Here is a 27,517-nt window from a genome sequence, read left to right on the forward strand (position 1 = left end):
TGAAAAGACCAGATAAGACTACTCACTCAGGAGATTTTTGAGTTATCAAAGTTGTACCGAGTAATATTTTTTACCGCCTTAGTATTTTAATTGTTTTATCTCAGACAGGAAATACCTAAATTGCTTTATAAAAAAAGGATCAAAAATATTTAAGTGCAACAGATGACTTAATCTGTTTGATAGTTTACAACAGATTCGTGATCTGTCACAATAAATGATGTAATTTGTTTGATAGTTTACAACAGATGTGTAATATATTGCAACATATTACGTAATCTGTTTGATTTGATCCAACAGAAAAGACATATGTTGCAACATGTTGAATATTTGTTTATATATAATTTCAATTGAGTTCATATGTTAGACTAAAACCTTAATTGAATGTGAGTTCTCATAGGGTCAACTACAACTTCAATTGAGTCTTTTGTCAATTGCATGATGAAACGGTACTGCGTTCCTCCTGACCAGAGTCGGCGATCGATCACTCTGAGCTAAACCGATTCTTACTACCCCATATGTTAGACTAATACCTTAATTGATTAATCTCAGACTAGGGTACTAATACCTTGATTGAATAATCTGGGACTAGGGGTGAGTTCTCATAAGGTCAACTACAACTTCAATTGAGTCTTTTGGCAATTGCATGATGAGACGGTACTATGTTCCTTCTGACTAGAGTCGTCAATCGATAACTCTGAGTCGAACCAATTCTTACTACCTCATATGTTAGACAAATACCTTAATTGATTAATCTAGGACTAGGGTACTAATACCCCAATTGAATATAGGGTCAACTACAACTTCAATTGAGTCTTTTGTCAATTGCATGATGAGATGATACTGTGTTCCTCCCGACCAAAGTTGGCGATCAATCACTCTGAGCCTAACTGATTCTTACTACCTTATATGTTAGACTAATACCTTAATTGATTGATCTAGGACTAGGGGTGAGTTCTCATAATGTCAATTACAATAGATGACAGTGCCTATTTGATAATTTACAATAGATGGATAATCTATGGTAACATATGACTCAATCCATTTGATAATTTACAATAGATGGGTAATCTGTTGGAATAGATGACTTAATCTATTTGATAGTTTACAACAGATTCATGATCTATCGTAACAAATGGCTTAATCTGTATGATAGTTTACAATAGATGTGTAATATGTTGCAACAGATTACATAAGCTGTTTGATCTAACAAAAAAGAAATCTGTTACAACAGGTTGAACATTTGTTTATATATAATTCAATTGAGTTCATATGTTAGACTAATACCTTAATTGAATGTGAGTTCTCATAGGGTCAACTACAACTTCAATTGAGTCTTTTGTCAATTGCATATTGAAACGGTACTACGTTTTTCTTGACCAGAGTCGGTGATTAACCACTCTGAGCCAAACTGATTCTTACTACCTCATATGTTAGACTAATATCTTAATTGATTAATCTAAGACTAGGGTACTAATATCTTGATTGAATAATCTGGGACTAGGGGTGAGTTCTCATAAGGTCAACTACAACTTTAATTGGGTCTTTTGGCAATTGCATGATGAGACGGTATTGCGTTCCTCCCGACTAGATTCGTCGATCGGTAACTCTGAGTCGAACCAATTCTTACTACCTTATATGTTAGACTAATACCTTAATTGATTAATCTAGTTCTAGGGTACTAATACCCTAATTTAATATAGGGTCAACTACAACTTCAATTGAGTTTTTTATCAATTGCATGATGAGACGGTACTGCGTTCCTCCCGACCAGAGTCGGCGATCGATTACTCTGAGCAAAACCAATTCTTACTACCTCATATGTTACACTAATACCTTAATTGATTGATCTAGGACTAGGGGTGAGTTCTCATAGTGTCAACTACAATAGATGACAGCGCCTATTTGATAATTTACAATAGATGGATAATCTATTACAACATATGACTCAATCCATTTGATAATTTACAATAGATGGGTAATCTGTTACAACAGATAACTTAATCTGTTTGATAGTTTACAATAAATTCGTAATCTATCGCAACAAATGGCTCAATCTGTATGATATGTTACAACAGATGTGTAATATTTTACAACAGATTACATAATCTGTTTGATCCAATAGAAAAGACATTTGTTGCAACAGGTTGAACATTTGTTTATATATAATTCAATTGAGTTCATATGTTAGACTAATACCTTAATTAAATGTGAGTTCTCATAGGGTAAACTACAACTTCAATGGAGTCTTTTCTCAATTGCATGATGAAACGGTACTACGTTTCTCCCGACCAGAGTCGGCGATCGGTCACTTTGAACCAAACCGATTCTTACTACCTCATATGTTAGACTAATACCTTAATTGATTAATCTAGGACTAGGGTACTAATACCTTGATTGAATAATCTGGGACTAGGGGTGAGTTCTCATAGGGTAAACTATCGATTAATTTAGGACTAGGGGTAAGTTCTCATAGGGTCAGCCACAACAGATGGCAGGGCCTATTTGATAATTTACAACATATGGATAATCTGTTGCGACATATGACAATCCATTTGATAATTTACAAAAGATGGGTAATCTGTCACAACAGTTGACTTAATCTGTTTGATAACTCACATCAAATTCGTAATCTGTTGTTACCTAATCTGATTGATAATTTACAACAAATGAGAAATTTGATGCAACTTGTTGAACATTTGTTTTTTACAATTTCAATTGAGTTCATATGTTAGACTCCTAAATTGATTAATCTAGGACCAGAGGTGAGTTTTCATAGAGTCACCTCCTAGAGTACTCGGTCAACTACAACTTCAATTGTTTTTATATGATTTTAAAAATTACGCATATATTTTATGATTTTAAAAATAATTAAGATCATTTCAGACCAAATTAACATTTTCAAAACTACTTGTCATTCTTTTCCAAAATACAAATCAACTCATACAAAATGTTTCATCATTTCAAATCTTTAGTCTGGCTCTTTCTCTCTTATTCTCACTCAATAATACAGTAGAGACAACAACTACTCAATAAATTTGTTCAACCCTCCACAACAGATCACTTTTATTCTCATTTTCGACCATATAGGTGTTATTTTTTATATTATTCTTACTTATATTAGTCATTTTCTTTGTCTTCGTAGGCAACAGAGTTCGACAAGGGCTCTATATTTATTTTATTTTCTAAAAAATAAGGGATTTTAAGTTAATGATGAAAAATAAAACTTTTAGTTGTATTATCTTCGAGAATGGGTTTACAATTTTGAGTTTTGATGGTAAAATCGTAGGAAGAACTCGAGAAATCCCTAGTTTCCATTGCAGTGTTTCGTTGACTGTAGTGGTATAGTTGGATGGTGTTGTTGTTGTTGGTGGTGGTGGTGGTGTTTGTCGTCGTCGTGGTGGCACCGGTGGTGACATTGGTTGGTGGTCTTTGTGGTGGTGTTGGTATTCGTGGTGTTTGTTTATTTGTTGGCATTGGTTGGTGGTGTTTGTGGTGGTGGTTGTTGGTGTGTTGGTACTCATGGTGTTTGTAATGTATTTTTTAAAATCTATGCATACATCAACTGTAATGTAATTTTTGTTTTTCTTTGTCTGTAGGTAAAACATGTCTCCCAAATAAAAGAAAGTGAAAGTGGATCAATGTCTGAACACTCAAAAAAAAGGCTACAGTACAGAGGGATTCGGAGGAGCTTCCTAAACAATCTCAGTCAGGAAAAAGTGAAGCTAAGGAGAGATGTGAAAATAACGTTGAGGGAGGTGGACAAGGGTCCGTAGATGGTGATAAAGAAAATAAAAGTGAGAAAGAGGAGGAATTGGAGACTCAGAAAGAGAAAGAGGATGATCATCAACATGATGATAATGGATCACCGATGGGGCATGAGTTAATATCAACATCCCAGCATGATCCTATCAAAACTTTTAGTATTGACAGGTTTGAAGTTGCGATGCCGATAAATGACCCAGAAGGAAAACAACTAACTGTTCAAATTGTACTTAAATGTCAGATGAGGAACATTTTTTGAACATTTTATGAAAATTATGAAGAACGAAAACATAGGCGGACTTTTTAAGAAGAGCTGCTTTGGACGCTTTCTTGAGCTGCCTGAGGACCCTTCTGCCTATATCTTTTTCCCTATGACGATAGTATATGGTCTTCTCAAGCGCAGGATCAAGTACACGGGGGATGATAAGGATCCGGAGGAGGGGGTAAAAAGAAGATGGATGAAATATGGATCAACTACTGTGGCATACCTATTTGTTTTGGGTTGCAAGAGTTTGCCATAGTGACGGGCCTGAGATGCCATCGTCCAGAAGGACCACCACCCCGCAAAAGATCCAAGGCAAGAAAATGCAAGGGAAAAATAGATAGGTTATTTGACATTTCTTGACATGGATACAAAGCATCAGATTTGTTGACAGATCTCGAGGATAAAACCATACCAGAGCAATACAGGGAGCGATTGTGCTTAGTTTGGTTTACCCATTTAGTTACATTGGCAAGAGACGTCAACAAGGTCATAGAATATGATTTGTTGGCGCGTGCTGAGGATTTTGATAAATTCAATAATTATCCCTGGGGATATGACAGCTTCTACTTGACTGTCCAATATTTACTGACAAAGCTATCCTTAGGGATGACCACATTATACGGCTTTTCTTGGGCTTTTATGGTAAAATTAATCCCTAATTTTACTCATCCATTAATTTATATTGAATATAGTTATTATGATTTTTTTTGCTTGCTTCCTGTTTACACATTTTAGTCTTGGGCATTTGAAGCCATTCCTCCCCTCCAAAAGCAGTTAATGAATTACCCAGACAAGGTTTCTCATCCAAGGATGTTTAGGTGGTTAGCTGCAAAGAGCAACACCAATATTAAGGAGGTTGATCTCTTTAACCCTCTGAATAATGTTGTACGTCTTCTTCAAGTAAAATAATTCTACTCAAAGATAAGAAAGATATTGAACAGATGTTATATCTGGTGCATGAGATGTTATATCTGATGCACCAGATGGAACATCTATTGCGACGGGGTATATCTTGCATCAGATTACCCATCTGTGGCTTTGGTTCTCTGAACCCGACTTCTAAAAGATTAACCATCTACTATAAATTATAAAATAGATATTTAATATGATAACATATCATTCATGTGTTGCGACGTACAAATCATCTGTTGCATAACAGATTGACCGTCTTGTGCAGCTGTTGCAACAGATGATTGATATTTTGCATCAAATTATCCATGTGTTGCTCTGTTTCTCTAAACCAGACTCAAAAGAATTTTAATCATATACTGTAAACTATGCAACAGATGGGTCTTTTTTTTTAAATGTAGCCCAACTGTGAAAATTATTATATTATATGATTTAAATGCATCTGTCTTTTTTTCTTTTTTATAAGTTATGTATCCATGGATCGTACCTACTGAGGAGGAGTCGGTGATGATTTATGATATTACTCTAGTTTATGTTGATACTATTGTAGACCCAATGATGGAGTTAATAAAGAAGGAATTGTCTAGAGCAACAGCCATAAGAAGAGCAGTTAGGCAAGGTCAGCCTAATGTTGAGGCTCTTCATGACCAACCTTTTACTAAGGCATATCCGGGTGCTTCTTCTGGTGGAGTTTTTGGTGTTGGTGGCAGGCATGCTGATGTTGCTACCACTCATGATGATGAGTATGTTGATGCTCAAGAAAGAATAAATATGTTTGAAAACACCCCTTTCGCCCTTACACATATCCCTCTCACCTCTCTTCACCCTCGTGTTCTCATTGCAAATGTGATGAGTGCAAGGACAGACAGGATAAACTCTTTGAAAAAGTAGAGGCTATCTCTAAAGCTATTGAGGAATTCAAATCCAAGAGGTGTGTCATACCATCCAAGAAGGTGAGGGAGGCACACACTCCTAAAACGTTGGTTAGGAGAAAGAAAAGAGCAATTAGAGATATTTTCTTCGCTTGGAAATCAAAAGAAATTGCAATTCCTCCCACTCCAAAAGCTATTGAAGTTCCGGGGACAGTCAAGAAGGTGGATATATACGCGGAACTTGGCGCCAAAGAGAAGAGGGATTTGCGACAGGATAAGAATGCCAAGCCAGGCGCACCATATTACCCAGGCCTCCTTTTTTACCCTAAGACTTCCAAACTATGACTGATATACGTATGTCATACGAGGACAAGGAAAGTTTACTTTTCCTAACCTAGCCCTTCTAATCTACCCCATGAAGAAGAAGCTACGCTATAGATTTCACATCTGTTGCAACAGCTGGGTATACTGGTGCAACTGGTTGTAGTTCTATTGTAACTTATTATCCATCTATTGCATAAGTTATGTTGGATTATTGATTCAGAGAACCCTATGCAATAGATAGACTATCCGTTGCATCTTTACAATTACTAACCTAATTAAAAATTGACTTCTTTTCTCACAGTATGTTGACATAATTCTCTGCCTCATGAGGAAAAGACAATTAATGTACTGAGAAGCTTATGATGTTTTCGATAGGATAATAGACCTCGACTTCTGCAAGAAGCTCAAGGATAGGTACGATCAACTCAATGGAGAGGCATCAGCCCTTGGCGTGGGACTTGATTTCCTAGTTCCTACGTTGGTCTTGGATGAAGAAAAAATGTTAAGATACGTTAGAAGAGAAAAACCAAATCCACACGCCAAGAGCTGGATCGAGGCAAAAAGGATTCTTGTAGTCATTAGCGTGAACGGTATGCATTATCGAGCTGTTGAGATAATACTCGAGGAGGGAAAGATTAATGTTTATGACTCCAACGTACCTCTCATAGACAATTTTGATCTTTTTCTCCTCGTGGAGCCACTGATGGTGCTGTTGCCCATCTTGTTGAGGGAGAGTAAACTGATGAATCATTTCTAAAGAAAGTGTTGATGAAGAAATTATGGGATTTTGAAGGTCAAAATAGGGGAATGATCCTTCCAAAAGATGATGCCGCTAAAGAGAGTGGCTCGTACGCTTTTGCACACATCGAATGTTTGCTGACCGGCGCAGAAATGGCCGAGCCAACGACTTTTATGTGCGAAAACCCTATGGAAAACCTGCAAGAGGTCTGTTCTTATGGGGTACTAATTGGACGCTTGAAGCCTGTGTATATAGAAGAGCCTATGAAATAGAAAATTTTAATTTCAAGTCACCCTTCACTTTATTACATGTACATATAGTGGTAATAATTTTTTTCTGCTGAAAGTTGAGTTTTTTATAATGCAATAGATTAGATTATTAATCTATTGTAAAATATCTTTAATCTATTCTGGCAGATAGTTTATCTGTTGCAATAGGTTGGTCATCTGTTGCATTACACCGATGTAATTTCTATGAATAATCTAATAATCTAAGTCTAATCTGTTGCAACAGTGGGAAGACCGATTTGATAATTTCCACAGATGACCTAAATTTTACAACATATGCCTAAATCTTTTTGATATTTTCCAACAGTTACGCTTGAATATCCATGTGCTCATCGACAACAAACCAGTAGCAAATACACACATCACCATGAAAATTTTAGAAATTAGGCTTCAATATCTATGTGCCCAACAACACCAAACCAGTAGCAATAATGGGTACAATGTAGTATCTTCTTACTCGATTTTGTTTCTCTTCATAAGCCTTGACTTTGTTCAACAAATCCCAGATTACACGATTTGCTTGTGAAGGGTGTCGTTCTTCATACCAATCAAAGTAATCGCACCCACCCAATTTCTAAAAAAAAAGAGAACACAATTACAAAACAATTACAAGTCAATAATTGATTAATTAATAAAAAAACTATTACCTTTGAAATCTTACAAGTAAAAAAACTACGACCCGGATTTTGTTGAGTCCAAGAAGTCTTTAACAGAGCTTCATGACCGCACTTACAATATAAAAAATCTTTATCACAAAAAACAGTGGAAGATGCGCTAGACATTGTCAAGGTCAATTGGAAAAAATAAAAGTAATAATTTGAAGAATTTGGATAGATAAAAGAAGACGACGATGAAGAAGAAGATTTGGGAATTTAGGGTTAAATTTTAGGAGGAAGATGAATATATAAGATAATGGGGGGAAAATGACCGTTGGGGGCCAAGTGACAGCAAGTCAGTGAAATGTGCCAGTACTGACACTAACACATTTAATGCCTATTTTATTTTACGTGTTTAAAATGAACATGTCTACTTGATGCCTATTTTATTTTACGTGTTTAAAATGAACATGTCTACTTGATGCTTATTTTATTTTAGGTGTTTGAACTGAACACCGTCGATGGATTGTGCCTTTTTTATTTCAATTTACTTTAACCTTTTTACACGTAGTGGAAATTTTTTATGTCCAACGAAAGTTGAATTTTTATAATGCAATAGATTCTCCATCCGTTGTAACAGTTATCCTACCTGTTCTGACATATAGTTTATCTATTGAAATAGGTTGGTCATTTGTTGCATTATCTCGATGTTTTTATCTAAAGTCCATCTGTTGCAACAGTGGAAAGACCTGTTTAATAAATTCCAATAGATAACCTACTTGTTGCAACATATGTATAAATTTGTTCGATTATTCCAATAGATGTGTCGTCTGTTACAATAGATAAAGTCCATCTGTTGCAACATATGTCTAAATCTGTTTTTTTAATAGATGTGTCATCTGTTGCATTATCTTGATGTTTTTATCTAAAGTCCACCTGTTGCAATAGTGGGAAGACCTATTTGATAAATTCCAACAGATCACCTAACTGTTGCAACATATGTCTAAATCTATTTAAATTTTCCAATAGATGTGTCGTCTGTTGGAACAGATACATTATCTGTTGCAATATTTGAATCTAGTATTTCTTTTCAATTAATAAGTTCAAATCTAAGGAATAAATAAAATTTGTAGACAAAATAAAATAAATCGAAGCCTTCATAAATTAGCTGAAATAAGTCAACGAATAAATGAAATGTAAAAAAATTATTATGGGTATAGATCTCAACAAATACATCAACAACAATTTAAGTATACTGCCAAGAATTGCTTTGATAGGCTTAAGCTATAAAGATCTACTAAGTATGGACAAGTAGCTCTTCATCCGGTGCTATGGAATTCGACTTTGCTCATCGTGGATCTTCATTGTCGCTTGCATACGATTTCTGCGCTTTCTATTCTTCGTATTTCCATAAAAATAGTAGTATATTATCAATGTTGTTCAGCAAGTAGCTTCTTCTACATCCACCTAGATAGCCAGAATTGGTCAATGCTAATCACGGAGATACAACAAAACGGAAAAGGATAACTCCTCCCATTTTAAATTGTCCCAAATATATTATATTTCTGTTGCAACAATGAATCAACTGTTGGGACAAATTTCTACATGAGGAAGACCTTGTGTGATAATTTCCAATGGATGAACCATTCGTTGCAATATATGAATCATCTGTTGCAGCAGATAAGTTATCTGTTGATACAAATAAAAGTTGTACGAAAAGCTGCTTGATTTGCTAAAATAGACGAGACATATGTTGCACCAGATAAAGTATCTAGTGCAACAGGTTAGTCAACTATTGCAACATATGTATATATCTATTTGATAATTTTCAGTAGATGTGTCATCTGTTAAAATAGATGAGTCTGTTTGTTTTGTCAGTTGGAAGACATAATATATTCACCTTCTTCAGCTCATGCTTATCTCCTTTGGACATTTTATGTTTCTCAGTGCAACACACAGATAGAGGAGTTGTAATTTTGCTTTTTTGGATGCCTGATAATGCCCTGGAAATCACTCTCCTTCTCCTCTTAGCCCTAATTTCTAAAGAAGCGGATGGAAATAAAATCCTCTTTGATGGAATGAGACCCTTCTTCGATGTCAATTCCTTTACAGAAGCAGGTAATGTATTAATAGTATTAATCACCACATCATGTTTCGCCCTGCAGTCTTGACATTTGCATGCAGAACATTCGCTGGGAGAGGCAAAATCTGTATAACTAGTATGATTATAGTCATAATGGTTTGCTTTAAATACTATAAGAGGAGCATCATTATCACCAACAGAAGCACCACTACCACCACCAACATCTCCATCAACAACAACAAACCCACCCTCAAAAATTATTTTTCTTGTAATGGTTGTTGCTCCAAACAATCTTATTTTTATTCTGTCGATGACCTTAGGGTCCGATAAAATGGAAGTTGACATTTTCCTTTGGTACATGAAATCAAAATGAAAGTTAATATTTTTCTTTGGTACAAAAAGATCAAGTCAACTTTTTTATTTCATACGCGCAATATGTCAAGTGAGGAAGTTGTATTGATCCTTTTAATTCAAAAACATTGAAAAGGTCACATGATTGTGCAAGTAAAAACTATTTAAACAAATATTAAAGTTGTAATTTCTCATGTTCATATTTATCCAAGAAGAGTAAAAAAAAATCAAGTGGGTCATTTTTTTTAATACTCTTGAAATAATATCGAGTTTGCACTCGATTGTGGACAAAAAAATGAGGATCACCACAAATAAATCGTTGGTTGTTTTGATGAAGACTTTCACGACATGAAAGTTCATAGAGGAAACTTTAGTTCGACCACTCACAAGTATTGGTCTAACTAGGATGCACTGATGAGAAACAAATACCTTTGAAGTCACGAGAATAAAAATACATTCATGAGTACTTCAAGTCTCGCTGCTAAGTTTTGGCAAGCCTACACGTCGACCAACTTGAAGTAGGGGACATCTATAGACACATAAAATTTATTGGATCAAATTCATATAAAATTTAAATTTGATCCACATTTTATTGGGTTTAAACTTATTTTGGGCTTAAAGAAATAATAAGCTTATTGTATTCCTCATCAAGGTCTATCTCACCTTGAAGCCCAAACTCATCAAGTGACGTGGCATCCCAGTCAAATCCAAGACCAATGAGACACCGCCACATGTATAAATGATGTGAAAATCTCATTCAAATTCAACAACCAGTCAAAAGGCGCCAAGTGGTAAAGTGACATGTTTCGGCCAATCACAAGCAACTAGGCCTACCCCCTACAACTATAAATAGGGGAGTAACATAACATTCTAAAGGAAAGAAAAGAAAAAAGGAGGACATTCTGCAAGCATTGGAGGAAGTTTCTGCATTGACTACACAGCTCTTCAACGAATTGACTAACGGAGTTCTACCCGGAGATCAACTCGATAAGATGAAGTGTTGTCAGACAATTTCTGGAGATCTAAACACGTTTCTTAGGTGGCTCAAATCATCCTACATTTGAGAATCATGCTGCAAAGGCCTTCGAATCACGAAAAAACTTAGGAGAGAAGAATCGAGAGAATAACGGAATTGTAACCGCAAAATTTATTTATATAAAATTATTCTTTTTGTTTATTTTATTTTTGCTTGCAGTTAATTTTCAGCCACCAACGAAAATTTGGTGCAAACAATTAATAATTTTATGTGGGGGGAATTTTTTTTAGAACAAAGATTTATTTCAATTCAATAATTTTGTCACTTTAAATTCACAAGTTATCCTGCTCCATTTCAATTTCGACAATCACACATCACACTTAAAAATTTAAGAGTTCTAATAAAATTAACAAATTAAAATATAAACAAAAGTTATATATTGATAATTTTACGGGGGTGGTGGTGGTGGTGCTTGGAGTCATTTCAATCATAGGCAAAAACAGTTATTATCTTTCTCCATAGATGTCATCAATGTCTCACGTTTCAAACCTTCTCGAAGTATATTGCTAGGATTGAAACATTGAAGATTTCATCCTTTGACATTTGGAGTTACTGTTCTCACATTAAAACTATAATAATATTTATCGAATTAGTCTTTACAATTGGTGGTTTGAAAATAAGACCTCGTGGTCTTCAAATTAACAAAGTCATTCTTACCGTAGAATAAAAATATAGAATGTATTCAAAATATATTGAAATGATATAATTTAACAATAAAAAATAGCTAGTTTACTATAATGCCTATCTTTGAGTCTCTGAATGACGATTGTGCGCTTACAATAAGTCCTTATGATGCGGTCCTTTTAGTGGGCCCTCATATAACAAGAGCTTAGTGCATCGATGTGTCCTTTTAGTGATGAAGCGTTCTAACGTGATTAGTGAAATAAGTGTCCAATGAGAAAAAGATGGGAGGGAATGAAATGATTTTTTTCTTCTTTATGACTTTCTTTTAACCCCTCTTCAGGAGCTCTTACACCCTTGCCCTTCATTTCTACACGAGACTGTGTTCACATCTTGATCATGAAATTTGATATTCTCATTTAATCATCTTCAACTTAATATAAAAATAGAAAATTAATGCTAGTATAATTATCTAATATAAAATACCAAATTAATCATCTTCATTTTTCATAGTGTGTCATTAAGGATGAAATAGTTATTAGGAAAAAGGCTCAAATATGTCATTGAACTATCAGAAATGACTCATTTATGCCATTAGTTAAAAGTTTGGCTCAATCATGTCATCGTCGTTACAAAATCAACGTATCCATGTCATTACTTTTTAATGGTGAATTTTCAAAAATAGCTTCGCCACGTGGCCTTTTACTAGAGGTCCATATCATTAATTAAAGTAAGAGAAAATACTCAAATATGTCATTGAACTATCGAAAATGGCTCAATTATGCTATCAGTTAAAAGTTTCGCTCATTCGTGCCATCGCCGTAACAAAACTAGCTCATCTATACGATTATTTTTAACGGTGGATTTTCAAAAATACTTTTGTCACGTGGCCTTTTATTAGAGGTCTACATCATTAATTAAAATAAATCTAAATTAAGTTTAAAACATCGAAAATTGGTTAGTATCGGGATTATTTGTCCCACCATTTATATCATAGTGATGGAATAAGTTATCCCATACAAACGGCGAAATAATTGAGATAACAGACTTCTTTTAAGTCGTTATTTGAAAATAATTTTTCAACAATGTATGCTCCCCTAATTAATGATGGGAGAATGGAGAGGTTCTATTGGTACGCCCCCTTCTTTTTCTTGCTTGCCCGAATTGTTCATTAGCTTCTTTTCTTGCAACTTCGAAGTATATACTGGAGTCACTGGAATTACAACTAATCAGTTATGGTAGGACAAAAAAAATACTGTAGGATAGAATTTTTGAGGCTTCTGTTAAGGGTAACATTTATAGTGATTTAGAATCAACAAGAAACAACCAAAGGATATACATTAATCACTATTTTTTCTGATCAGAAAAATAGTTATTGTTGTAGAAAAAAATACTTTAATAGGTGTGGGTCGGGTTATATTAAAAGGATCGGTTCTTTTTAATGGGTCTAAGATATTTTTAAATTTATATTGATTTATTTAATTAATGACATGTCCGTTTAATAAAAAGCCACATGGCAAAACTGTTTTTGAAAATTTACCGTAAAAAAAGTATCACATGGATGAGCTGATTTTATAACGGCGATGACACGAATGAACTGAACTTTTAATTAATGGCAAAAATGAGTCATTTCTGATAGTTTAATGGCATACTTGGGCCTTTTTCCTTAAAAATTTTTTGGCTCATTTAATTAATGACGTGGACGAATCATTGTTGACCACGTGTACAAAATGATTTTGCCAAAAATTACCAAATTAAACTATTAAAAGAAATGACATGAATGAGCCAAACTTTAAGAATGGCATAAATGACCCTTTTCTCAAATTTCGATGACATGTTTAAGCATTTTCCTTAATTATTATGTTGCATTAGCCAAAAACACTTATTAAATCATAAAAGAACGAAAGGAACAAAAAGAACTTGTCCACATGAAACACGTGAATGCATAGATATTTAAAAGAGTCTCAAACAAAATTGTGAAACTTAATGATCACATAATTTTGAAATTTAAAATATTGAACAAAATTTAAAATTAATTTAGCAGTGAAGGAATGTATATATATTACTTTTAGTCGCTGAAATCTAAAACATAAGTCCTAATTAACGTGATAGAACCCCTTGAAACATTGAGATTATATGAAAAAACAAACACTTGAATTTGAAGAAAAGCTTGATCATAGTTATGAAAAAAAAGCAAAAGTCACTCATAAACCTAAAAGATACTCCTAAATCTAAATATAAAACTAGTAGCGACTGACCCTAAAACAGAAAGAAATTATCACTTTAAAATTGTTAAAACTTTACAATATAAAATTTCATGGTCAAAATTTCTATAAAAATTATAGTCTTATTTAAATAAAAATGCTCGAATTAGATTTCAATTATTAAGTCTGACATTAATTTTTCTTGGCATAGTATTTTGATATATTTTATATATTTAAATTTTTCTAATACCTTTTAATGCATATAATTTTTATCTTATATCTTAGAAGTCCTTGATAAAAGTGTATAAAGAGTGATATTTCAATCATATGAAAATGCTGGAAAATATTAATCTATTGCTACTAAAGACTAAAATAGTATCTAGTGCTACACTTCATACAATTGTATTCGCTCGTACAAATTAATTGTATTCATGATTCAACCTGATACAATAAATACATCATCCTCTTTCTCACCCATCACCTTTCTCTTCTCTCTACAAAATCTCACTCGCCTCTCTTCTCTCTCTCCGAAATCTCACTCGCCTCTCTATTCCCCCTTTCGATTCAATATTGCTCACATCTCTTCTCCTTTAAACTTGTAGCTAGCTACGAATTGTAATTAAGAAAACTATAACTATGAACATTGAATTAAGTCTAAATTGTAATCATTTTTTGAGAGTTTCTTATAACAAGGTATGATTTATTTATTTATTTTAGCTTAGATTAATCAATCAAATAGATGGGATTCGCAAGATTGGGCTTCACCCTTATATTTCTTATTGTTTGTTTGTGTTGGTAGGTAATTAAAGAAAAATTATGTAACAAATTCATATTTTATTTAAAAATAAGATATAATTTGAATTAATTACATTTGAGGTAATATGCTAGCATATATCTCACATATTATGCAAAAGATATTCAATTGTCAGTTAGTGGGTATAGGAGTAAAATATAAATCAATTTTAGAGCACCAAATTATAAAACCAACCTATTTTCTCTAGTCCCTTTTGATGAGTTTTTCTTTTTCAAAGATTTGTAAGGTGCACCGTAGTTGTTTTATGTGCAACTTCAAATTCTCTTCCAAGTCTTCTCCTTCACCCATTGAAGGCTGAAATTTATGATTTTTAATGAATACACATATATAGTAATGCTCATGCTGAAAAAATAAAACAAAAAATTAGTTAAATTTGATCGACATCGAGTTGAAATTCATAAATATTCCACTATAAATAACAATCTTATTACTTATAGATAAAGACTAACTTGATAAAGTAACTAACCATTTTTTTTCCTCAAATCTTGATAAATTACAATGGGTTAGATCGAGAAAGTATCGCCTCTCTCTAACTTTCCCTTACCTTTCCCCTTTTGGCCTTTTCCTTTTCCCATCCATTCCAATTTCTTTTCCCGTTTCTGTGTTACTTCTTCTCCTATGGATTCCCCCATGCTTCAAGCATCACATTCCTATTGTGATATAGTGACTAGTAAAATCTCTGCCTCATTAATTTCTATGGTTAATTCCCATGTGGATGAAATTCCTGCTGATCTCGATGACTCCATGGTCAAGCTTTTCGTTGATGACATGCACCTCCTTAATGCTCCATGGAAATACTTTGTTATTGTCAAGACTTTTGGCTCCAAGTTCACCCACCAATATCTCAACACGAAATTGGATGCGTTATGGCGACTGGCTGAGCCTCTTTGCTCAATTGACTTGGGACCTGACTTTTACATAGTTAAGTTGCAAAATCCAGAGAGTCAGGTGAAAGTATGGCAAGGCGGCCCTTGGTTTATTGCAGGGAGCTTTGTATCCATTAGGAAATGGGATCCCAACTTCGTTCCTAGTAACTCCATGATTGATTACACTGCTATTTGGATCCACCTGCCCCAGCTCCTTTGTCACCATTGGACATCAGAAGCAAAACTTAGTCTATGAAGGAGAGAAAATACTTTGTAAATTGTGTGGTCTTCTTGGCCACACGGAACAACACTATACTCAACGACAAGTATCCCAGTCAATTAATCCGCCTACAAATAGATTTACCTCGCTGGAGCAGCATCCCAGTGAATGGAAAACAATTACCTTTGCACGCATGAAGAAGAATCCACAACGTCTAGACTCAGGGACACATCAGCAACGAAAGGAAAAGAGCCAGCAACTCCAGCTTCAAGTAAGTTTTCTCATTCTCCCCCCAATGGCTTCCCCTGCCACCACCTCTTCGAGGAACAACGGCAGTGGTAAATTTGGGCTTCCGCACAAACTTGGTCCTCATCGGATCAATCTAAGTCCCGAGCCAATTTATTTTGACACCAAAGCTATCCACAACCCGCTTAATGCTAACTAAACTACCAGTGTTTTCTCTGAACTTGGGCAATCTTCTACTAACATGCCCCAACAGCTGCAAGGCCAAATAGGCCCAAACATTTTGGGGCCTAAAACTAGTATGGATTTAGACTCCCTTTCTTCTATCGAGTCCATTCCCATTTCTCCTATTTCTTTTATTTTTTCTGATAATGCTTTTAATTCCCACCTCTCATTACTTAAAATGGTCAAAAGACCTCCTCTCAAGTAGGGCCCACCCCAGATCAGTTAATCATTAGCTACCCTCAGCTTGGGATATTCCCATCAGCACGTTGACGGTAAACCCCTCAGCTTCCAAAGGAGATTTGATGGATATTATGCCCCGCTCGAACATTGCATTCAATGCGGTTGCTTCTTCCCAAGCTCTAACTCTTCATTTTCTTTTTAGCTCTAGTTTAAAAGACCAACTTCCAACCACAACCTAATTGCTTCCAAAATGAGTTACCCAAATCCTTCTTAGATAGTCTCCCTGTTCACCGAGCCACTACCTCTAACTTACTCCCCAGCATCATGGTTAAATGTTTACCTCTCCAACCAATCTGTTCCTCTCCATCTTTAATGGCAGGGTCACCAAATTACCCTGTTTATACAAGACCTAAGTTACTTAGCCTAGTTGGCAATGACTTGCCTCAACGAGGGCCTTCAGAACTTTGATCTGAATGTTTGGTTAGTGACTCTATTCCATATTTTTAGCCCCATATTTTAGGGGGACCTCAATTCGATGCTCATCTCAGAATCAATGACGAAAAAAATCATGAGTCTTCCCTTATTCCTACCTCTGAACCCATCTCTTCTAGCACAGGGACCCCATTTCGTGAACCTCTTTGGCGATAACTTTCTAGCTCAATCATTACCTCAATTCCCTCCCCAAACTCTATCATCACTGTCCCTAGAGATGTTAGAAAGAGAAAAGACCCTAACATCTGTTATACCCCATTTTAACATGAGGTCAAAATAGTGTACAACATATTGAAAAACTTCTAAATAAATTTAAGGAAGTCGCCACCTAATTAATTCTAGGGTGAATTAGGACGCCTATTTTAAACTAAGATGTTAAAGCAATTAAAGACTTCATTTTAAGGTCTATGCAACCTAAAATTCTAGGTAAGGATTCTAATTATCCTAATGGGAAGAGAATAAGCAACCTAAAGGATCCGTTAACTACGGTTAACCGGATAAACTTAGATTAGATAGGGAAATAAAATATTAAATTAAGAAATAGGGTATTAAACAAAATATTTTTCTTTTATAGTATAATGTATGTTAATTATTTATAAGAACAAGATTAGAAAAATTTAGAAGAACGTCATCATAAAACCTATTTTTTAATATTACCGAAAATAATCCTTTATAAGACCTCCTAAACATGATGCAACCTTATTTTGTCAAAAAAAAAAAGTTTATTTAGAATCATTTCCTTTAAAAAATATACAAAAAAAACTTTCCACTAATAAAAAAGAAAAGTTAGTTATGTAAGAATTTCAAATTTTTTCTTCATTCTAAAAATGACACCTTTGCCCCTTTTTTTTAATCAAATTTTGTAAAAATAGGAATAGATAAGATGGTTAATTACCTACACTAAATGAATAAAAAAAATAGTTGTTTATATCTATAATGGCTTGAGAATTTTTTTTTTTATTACTTAAAGACTCATGTAATAAAAACATTTTTTTTGGTTATTTGAAATCCTAAGAAAAAACCTTGTGGAATCAAATTATAATTTTTATTTAAAATTGATGACAATAAAATTGATTTACCATATCTAAAATAATTAAGGCCAATTTCCGAGTCTAGCGATGATAAATTCGTCGACCGCAAAAACCAATATTTTATTAATTCAACACTAGTAACTAATGATAAACTAATTTAATCCTAAAGATGAGGCAATTTATTCTAAAGGTATGTTTTAGCCCATCAAATTTTAAACTTTAATGATATAAATTGAATGTCGAAATCTAGTAATTATGCTAAGTTTAAAGTCTAGAAAGGAAAACCATTAGGTTTGCTAAAATTTAAGAATTCACATCAATTCAAATAAGAATATATAAAACATAAATTTTAAATAAAAATGTGCTAAATGTTAAGCAGAATAATGAATGTTTACAAAAAAGAAAAGAATAAAGCTTCGAAAGAACGAAAGAGACACTTGACTGCCAGACGAAAATATGTAATGCAATATTTCTCAGCTTCTCTGACTTGGATAGAGATGGAGTCAAGTCATGAGACCCCAAATACGCTCCCGATTGTACATGTAAAAATAAGAAAAGGATTAGTGGACGAGTAAACAACGCAAATTGTAACTACCACTCTTGAGAATTTGAACACCTCAAAATATCAATCATGTCTTCTAACAGACCAACAACAATGAACACCATCCTTCAAATAAGAGAAACCCCCAAAAAGGAACATGAACCAACAACTTGTAACTGGGGCTTTGGGCTACAAGTGACAAAAAAGTTTTAAAATGAGGTGTAGGTGACATAAGTCTTAATAATTGAGTGGAGGTGACAATTACTTAATTATGAATTAAAAAAGTTTGAAAAATTTTAAAATAACCCACAAGTTTTTAAATTTACAGTTTGATCCAAATATTAGTTAATATAACGGAAAACGAAGGGGAAAAACACGTTTTCTCTCTCCCCATCTGTTGTTATTTTCTCTCTCTCAACGATATTTGTTGTTCATTATTACTGTTATTTTATTCATCATCTTCTGATTCATTATCATCATCTTATACTTCATTATCATCTTCATATTCTTCTCCACTACTAGAAAACAGTAAATTTTCGACAGCCAGTGTAGTCGGAATGTGGTCGAAAAATAAGGTAGTTCCGACTACTTGATCGTAGTAGGAATATAGCTTGTCGGAAATTTTTGACTACTTAATCTTTTCCGACTAAAGTAGTCAAAAATTTCCGACTACTTTAGTCGGAAATGTAGTCGGCTATTTAATAAATATTTATTTAATAATTATAAATATTCCGGCTACTGTAGTTGGAAATTTAATAAAAAATTATTTAGTAATCTTAATTATTACGACTACTGTAGTTGGAAAGTTAATAAAGAATTATTTAATAATTTTAATTATTCCGACTACTATATTCAAAAATTTATTAAATAAATATTTAATAATTATAATTATTTCGACTACTGTGGTCAGAAATTTAATAAATAATTATTTAATAATGTAATTATTTTGACTATTGTAGTCAGAAATTTAATAAATAAATATTTAATAATTATAATTATTTCGACTACTATGGTAGAAAAATTAATAAATAATTATTTAATAATATAATTATTCTGACTACTGTAGTCAGAAATTTAATCAATAAGTATTTAATAATTATAATTATTTCGACCAATGTAGTCGAAATTTTTTTAAATAATTATTTAATAATTTTAATTATTCTGACCACTATATTTTGAAAATTATTAAATAACTATTTAATAATTATTATTATTTAATAAATAATTAAATAATTATTATATTGCATTAGCTTACACTGTTTTCAGATCATAAACAACATAACTAATGTATTTTTCACAATTGGATCAAACACAACAAAAATTTATAAATACAACCACTTTAAACCATTCAAAACAAATATCAAATCAAATAGTTTAAACATCTAAATGTCACAACAAAAAATAAGAACACTAACTAAAATCTAATTATCATCAGATTCATTATCTCCCTCGTCTTGAAATACTTGTGGCATGTGCTTCTTAACCAACTCCTCCAATTCATCAAATTTAGCAAACTTAGCACCGTTAGTTACACATTTCTGCGTCAATTCCACAATTTATTTTTTTTATCGCTTCCATTTCTTCCATAGTTTGTAAAGGTGAAGAGGAACTGGGAAACAACGAAGGACTACTCGAGGATTGGAGAACCCCTATCCCGTAGGTTCTACCTTTCCTTGGATCATTTACCACAGTTGTCCACATATTATTCAGCTCTCCAGGTGATGGGTGGACCATGGTACCATCCTCTAAAGTAGGTTGGGTTTGACGCCACTCTTCTATGCTTTTTTGAAATTATTTCTGAAAGAAAAATTATTTGTCAGTATGTAAACAAGCAAAGTTGAGTAATAATAAAACAATGTATGTAAAAGTTATTATCTTACATATGCATTCTTAGCACGTGGTTCGACCCAATCTCCTCTTGTACCGTCCTTGTTTTTCTTCCTATGCGTATCTTCGTAGACATCAATAAAAGGGTGCTATTTTCCCCCATTTTTATATTCCTGCAAAATTTTAGAAAAAGAGATAATGCAAGTGTGAAGACAAGTTCGGGCAGTATAGACCAAAACATCTTAAGAGTAATAATAAATCATGGAGTCCATGATTCTAAAATACTCAAATCCAACAGTAGTAGTAGTTTAGGTGGATTCTTTTCAATTGTTTAAGCTATAAATAGATAGTTTGGAAGGGGTCTACAGCTATATAGGGAGCCAATGCCCCAAAGTTGCTAATACATTCAACAGAAATGTGCCAAAGATACTATACACTATATAAGAAGTTATAAGTTAAATTGGAACTCCTGCATCAATTTTCAAGTCTTTATACACTATATAACAAGCTATAAGTTAGAAACTCTAATTATTTTCCAATAGGAGGTGGCATTCACTGGAGTTTCCAACCATTACTTCCTTTATAAAGTATTACTCTCATTTATACAATCCACTTCCCATGAAGACTTATCACCACTTACCTAGAACTTAAACATATGAAATTTGCTAGTTCTAGCTCCAAGATAAGTTAAAAAGTAAACATTCACAAGCTACAAACATCATCTTGAAACATCCTATCAATCGTTTGCCTTGTTAAGACTTAGGATATCACAAAAGATGCCTCTTTTTCTTATTTTGTAGCTTTACCTAAACCAAGTTTAAGAAATATAAAAGAATTTGGTCCTTTCTTATTCATTTTTCCTATCATTTCAATCCCCAGGATGTGCATATCTGAGACCTCAGTTTAATAGAGAGGAAGAAATTAAAGGCTTATATCTTTTGGTCAATAACTTATGTAGGATACTAACGTGTATTTTCCATGCACTACATGTCAGAACTTCTATTGTATGTTGTACAAATTCAGTATTTAAGCATCAAACCAAGATAAAATATACATTGTTTCTATATATGTAGTTACAATGCAGACACTTCTTTACGCGAATGACAAGGTTTGATCAGAGATAAGGAAAGAAAATACTTAGAAGGTTCTGCTATATTTGATTTGGCTGAATATACTTCTAAAATGTTAGCATTCATTGATACTCAAACACATGGAAATAAGACAAATTACGATATAATTTCACAAAGGGTTCCATATCCCAACATATACAAATGACCCCTCAAATGCTCCTTGTTTTTCCATATTTTGCAATGGTTTCCTATCACTATAGCATTATAGTAACAACCAGCAGATGTTCCAACAAATGAATAACCTTAGACCACCAAAATCAAAAACCCAATTTGTTAAAAACTTTCAATAAACCAACACGATGGAGCTTCAAAAAACTCAGTTTGCATATGAGTTATTGTAATAATGTTTGTTTGACCAGGCAAGATACCTTAACTTGGTCTCAGCTGACAACTAAACACTCTAGCTCGTTTCCATTATATCTCATGATGAACACATGATGCTAACGTGGCACATTAATTTGTAAGATGGAAGTGTTCAATTGGCACAGTTGACACAAGTTGAAGTATCTAGACATGGAAATCGGAGTATTTATAATGTTTATTTATCATTATGCCTAAAAAGAAAAAAAAAGTTAGTTTCTCTTTCTCTCTTTTTTTAAGAAGATTTCTATAATCAGATCCTTCAAAAGCTAGCTCTTAGAAACATTAAAACAAACAGCTTAAACCTGATACATGAACATAACCTATCTAAATTGTTTTCCCTAATGCAAAAGTTAATTCATTTCTCTCAAAGTCAAAACTGATGGAAGTCCACAAACTACTACGCTAGCGTTTGGCCATTATTTCTATGTAGACATTGTTTAATACACAAATGACCAGGTTTGATCAGAGATAAGGAAAGACACTATTTAAGGTTCTGTAATATTTGAGTTGGCTGAATATACTTCTAAAATGATTGTTAAAAGGTGTAAGAAAAGGTTCATTTAACATCATAATTAGGAAAACCTGAGCAAGGAAAGAAGTAGCCAAACTTAAACTGATTCGGAGAAATATTCGTACTGATAGGGGTGTTGATGGTTTGGTTTGGATCAATTTTTGATTAAAACCAAAATCAAACCACCACCACCAACAAAAACAAACCCATTGTATTCCCACCAAGTGGTAATATAAGATGAATAAGATCAAGTTCACAACAAAAGAAACAAGCAACAATAAGAGCAACAAGATGTCAACAATGCTAGTGAATCAAAATAGGTCATACACGACTTCACTAAACTTCAAGATGAACAACAACAAGAGCAATAATATGTCAATAATGCTAGTGAATCAAAAATAGGCCACATACGGCTTCACTAGACTTCAAGATGAACAACAAGAAGATAACAATAATAATGAATCGAAAGAGCCCCACATGGCTTCACTATGTCACAGTGTAGAACGGTGAACTAAATCGAAAAAATCAAAAATTTAAGCTATTATTACCAGTTTCCGTCGGTGGGTAGCGAAACTTATCGAACCTTCAGTATACAACGAGCCACCCATTTGAGATGCTCTATTTGCCTTTGACCGTTCCCTCCTTGCCTTATATTCAGGAGTATCCCATTTTTCCAAGAACTGATCCCACACATTAGCACTCAACCATCTAGGTTTTTTCAAGTGCCTCCGGGCCTCATACAAGTGTTCTTTGATACGTTGAGTTGCTTTCAACTTAAAAATACATTGTATTTCATTATCATGACAAGAATTCTATGCACACTTTGTATGCAAAATAGTTTAATATAAAGCCATGAAATGAGTTGACGGATATAAAGGTAAATTCATCATTGATAGTACACTAAAATGGTAAATTCTTTGATTTTGATTATACCACAAACTGATTCCACATAAGCACTCTGATGTCGAGTCGAATCTCGTTCCAACTACCCTACGGCTCCGTATAAAATGGTTTAATTACTTCTATAACCATATGTCCACTGGCATAAGAGGGAATGAACCTACAATAAAATTACATTAAATTATCTTAGCTTTTGAAAATTTTAAAAATTATAAAAAAAAACATAAGATTTACTTACCTATTATCATCAGGGGCGATAAGTAGCCTCCCGTTGCCGTCATATTCTACTACCTCTTTAAATTTAGGAATCTGGGAAGCAGCTGCTATAGCATTAGACGCTTCAGGACTATTAACAGAGGGCAATCTTGATGTGTTGGGACCTCCAATTCTCAATCCAGAAAGGCTAGGTGTGGATGATGTTGAAGGTACAAATGAAGAGCTACTATGCAGACTATTATAGAGAGAAGAGGGTTAGAACTGGTGGGACGGTGGGGGCATGAAAAATGCATTTGGTAGTGAAATAGTTGCCCTTGGAGGAGGAATAATATTTGTAGTAGCTGGTTGAAGAATCTCGTGGTAACAGGTGGCGGTGGTGGTGGTGTATATTGACCTTCGAATAAATTATCAAGTCCTTTCTTACCTTTCTTACGCCATCCATTACCATGACCTTTTGATTCCATTTATTTCTTAATTGACCACCTGGAAAAAAATAACACAAAAAGGAGTTAGTCTGTGTTATGCTGCCCATATATGTTTCTTAGATCAAACAAAAATTACATTTTGCATTCCCTATAGTACTGAGTGAAAGAAAGCCACATCTACCAGATACATTGCTAAAAAGTAATCTCTGCACATGTGATTGGAGTAACCAGAACATTACCTCTTTTCTATATTCTATATCCCTCCAAACTTTAATTTAGAAAAATAAATACGTAAACAATTACACCTTATTCACCATTATTAGAAAGGGACCAAAATCTCTAAAAGAAGGTTAGAAAACTACAAATTCACAGTATTATTATACTAGACAGAAGAACTTCCAAGAGGTCTACATGTGGATCTAATATTATACAAACAAGTAATGGAGTAAAATTATTTTGTTCAATGTAAAACTTATTTTCAAACCAAGACATCATAAAAGTGCTTAGCCTTATCATTTGGTTCATTTTTGAGCCCCTGAGTGTGTCCTAAAAGCATCCCTGACCATCTCACTATATAGTGAACTTTCAACATTATTCTCTCTTATTGGACTTTCAACATTATTTTGAAAAGCAAAATTATTAGCAGCACTACTCTCTCTATGAGTTGTCCACACAATATAATTCAACATAAAACCCTACCTATAAAGATGTAATGTAACGGCATCTGGACTCAATAACTTACAACACTTGCAATTCCAGCAAGGACTCCTAATTGTCCCTTCAATGAAAATTATTAAGTGTCATTGCTTTAGCAATAAATCCATCTACCCTAGCTTTATATTCCTTTCTCAACCCTGCACGGTTAGGATAAAGTCTATTATACATCTATGTACGATTTTTATTTTCCATCTACATAAGAACAAAAACAATAATAATAGAAAAGAGAAACAAAAACAAGAGAAACAAAACAATAACAGGGTTGTTTAGAGATGCTACTACGCAGTGGATACAAGCAGAAAACTAAGAGATTCAATACAACATAGTAAAGAAGCCAGCAACAATAGAATATTTTAATTAAAAGAAGAAATTTTTTATCAGTGAAAGGTATCCAATCCATGTGATAGCTATTTACTTGTTTAATATCTTGGAATTTTTTAATCAACAACAATAGCTATTTACTTGTTTAATATATATGTATGACATATTTTGTTGCCAGGAGAAACACTTGGAGAGTGAACAGATGCAACAATATCTGATGATGAAGATGAGCTACAGATGGATTTCTTATTAGAACAATCTGGAGGTGATGCACATGACTTGATGGGTATGGGATTTGGTCTTCCTACTGAATCTGAAAGGTCTCTAATGGACAGGGTCATACAGGAACTCAAAATTAAGCTCAAACAGGTAACCTCAAAAACCATGCATATGAGCAAGTTTTTTTAAGATAAGTATAAAAAGAAATATCCAAACAGAGAGTTGAAGTAGGCATGTAGACCTGCTGCCTTGTCAACACAAAAACGAACCATTTTACCTTTTTTTTAGTTTGACATGAACTTTGCTGCTGATACTTATCAAGTGCTAATTTATATCTTCGGATATCATAGCTATCGTTTAGTTATTGTAGGGATTTAGATCAAGAATTGAAGATATGAGGAAAGAGATACTGAGAAAGAAAAGGACAGGGAAGATACCTGGTGACACCACTATTGTTTTAAAGAATTGGTCACAGCAACACTCTAAATGTACTTATCCTACTGTAAGTCACTCACCTAATATATAGTAATTATTTCTTGTGAAACCTCAAAATTCCTTAGTTCCTGATTAAGTTATGCGGACTCTTCACTTTTCATGTACCCATTGACATCTTTGAATGAAGAGTCCCAGCAACACAGGTTCCTGAAACACTCTCTTGACATGGATTAACTAACTCTAGTAATATAATGTCATACATATATATTCAATTCAGTTTCAAACATAGCAGTAAAAAGCAGAGAATAAATAGACAACATATCTGGGCACCAGATATTGGTGTTGCCAATGCAGCAGCTACAGTTGAAAGAGATATAAGGAAGAGGAAACAGATAAAGGTTTCAGATGCAAGGGTTTATTATTAAGTTTTCTGCTCTCCTAAATATGATCATCTAATTAGGTGGGTCAGATCAGATAGTCCATGCCAATGTATTGTATTCCTGTTTTAAACTCCCTTGGGTCCCCCCATAGAGGAAGCCATTTCTACAATTACCAAAGTAGATATTCATGCGACACGGACAATGGATCACTTTTGTTACCCCATTTCTTCAAGAAAATGTCTTGACAAATCCCAGATTAAACCCTGATGTTTTCCCATCTAGTTGCTTTCTAGCTGGCAAATATAGAACTCAGATGAGATTTTTCTCATACTTGGTTTCTGAGTCGGACGTTGTAAGATTCATGTTGACTTGATCAACCTGCAATTGAATCATAGATAGAGGGTCTACAGACTAGGGCTTGCAGATTAGTTTGCTCTATTCTTTTATTGTAACTACGCAAATAAATCACATAGGCGTAAGGTGACTAAATTAACCTCATCAGTAAGAAATTCCAAGGGCAAAAAAAGACAAATATCTCATAAAAGCCACACATCTAGAAGAACAAAAAGGCAGAAACCTCAGCTTAGCCTAAAGGTAAAAAAGGCAAGCTCTATATGCAACAAGGTTTACACATTGTTGGACATTGCCAATTTACTAACAATCGAAAAAGAAGATTCACCAAGTAAGTTTATTTTTTACCTAGTGAAATTGTCCATCGCCGTTACCACTTTTTATGAGAGATGCAACCTTTACGGCCAACTTTTGAGAGAGATGCAGAGAGAAGAGAGCCATGAGAGAGAAGAGAGCCGAGAGAGAGAAGAGAGAAGCGTTCCCTAGAGAGAGAGGAAGCGAGAGAGAGAGAGAGAGAATTGGGAAAGCTGTGCGTTTAGGGTATTTTAAAAGTAAATTTTCGACTACTTCAATCGAAAATAAATTTAATATGTTTAATTATTTAAAGTTTCCGACTACTTCGGTCAGTTAAGTATTTAATATAATAAATTATGTATTGAAATTAATTATTTATAAGATTTTCGACTACACTAGTCGGAAAGAATTTTATTTTATTTAATTATTTAATTTTTCTGACTACATCAGTCGGTTATATATATTTGATATTTGATACTTACAATTTAATTATATATTTACATTAATTAATACAACTCAATTAAATATTTAAATTAATTAATACATTGTGAAAGACTACCGTGTAACTTATATTTTACATATAATTATTTATTTAATAATTCAATATAACATTCCGACCACTACAGTTAGTACAAATTAAATATACTTAATTATTTAATTAATTATATTTACGACTACAGTAGTCAGAAATACATATTTAATTATTTATGTAAATAATTATTTAATTTTGGTGTAAGGGTACGATTATATATTTACTAATATATTTA

At 33.5% G+C, this 27,517-nt stretch overlaps 1 non-coding gene across 1 annotated transcript; it reads left to right on the forward strand.

The window, feature by feature from the left end:
• The first annotated feature begins 15,216 nt into the window (after positions 1 to 15,216).
• LOC107843462 lies at positions 15,217 to 27,056 on the forward strand. The gene is made up of 3 exons (XR_007046303.1): positions 15,217 to 16,220; positions 25,250 to 25,440; positions 25,661 to 27,056. It is a non-coding gene; the product is annotated as an uncharacterized LOC107843462 (transcript).
• Positions 27,057 to 27,517: the final 461 nt, after the last annotated feature.

This window comes from Capsicum annuum, chromosome 10 (assembly GCF_002878395.1).
Source record: "Capsicum annuum cultivar UCD-10X-F1 chromosome 10, UCD10Xv1.1, whole genome shotgun sequence".
Classification (NCBI taxonomy): Eukaryota; Viridiplantae; Streptophyta; class Magnoliopsida; order Solanales; family Solanaceae; genus Capsicum; species Capsicum annuum.